Here is a 215-nt window from a genome sequence, read left to right on the forward strand (position 1 = left end):
TTGTTGTCCTGACTGATTGTTTTCAGGTTGCACATGAAATATCTGATTTGAAGTTTTAGCATTGCCCTCGGGAAGCAAACAGTTTGGCACATCTGGTGGCTACACATGTATATGATTCCCAGGTAGTTTTGTCGTGGGAGGATGAACCCCCTAATTTCATTTTACCGCATGTAATCAAAGAAACCTTTCGATCTTTACATGAAGTGCCAATAGGC

This window comes from Triticum dicoccoides, chromosome 4A (assembly GCF_002162155.2).
Source record: "Triticum dicoccoides isolate Atlit2015 ecotype Zavitan chromosome 4A, WEW_v2.0, whole genome shotgun sequence".
In the NCBI taxonomy this organism is placed as follows: Eukaryota; Viridiplantae; Streptophyta; class Magnoliopsida; order Poales; family Poaceae; genus Triticum; species Triticum dicoccoides.